A 265-nucleotide genomic window follows, 5' to 3' on the forward strand; every position below is an offset into this window, starting at 1 on the left:
TGGAGCCCAGAAAAATAAAGTCTGACACTGTTTCCACTGTTTCTCCATCTATTTCCCATGAAGGATGGGAACAGATGCCATGATCTTAGTTTTCTCAATGTTGAGCTTTACCCAACTTTTTCACTGTCCTCCTTCACTTTTATCAAGAGGCTTTTTAGTTCCTCTTTACTTTCTGCCATAAGGGCGGTATCATCTGTATATCTGAGGTTATTGATATTTCTCCTGGCAGTCTTGATTCCAGCTCATGCTTCTTCCAGGCCAGCGT

Source organism: Bison bison, unplaced genomic scaffold (genome assembly GCF_000754665.1).
Source record: "Bison bison bison isolate TAMUID 2011002044 unplaced genomic scaffold, Bison_UMD1.0 scf7180017858523, whole genome shotgun sequence".
Lineage (NCBI taxonomy): Eukaryota > Metazoa > Chordata > Mammalia > Artiodactyla > Bovidae > Bison > Bison bison.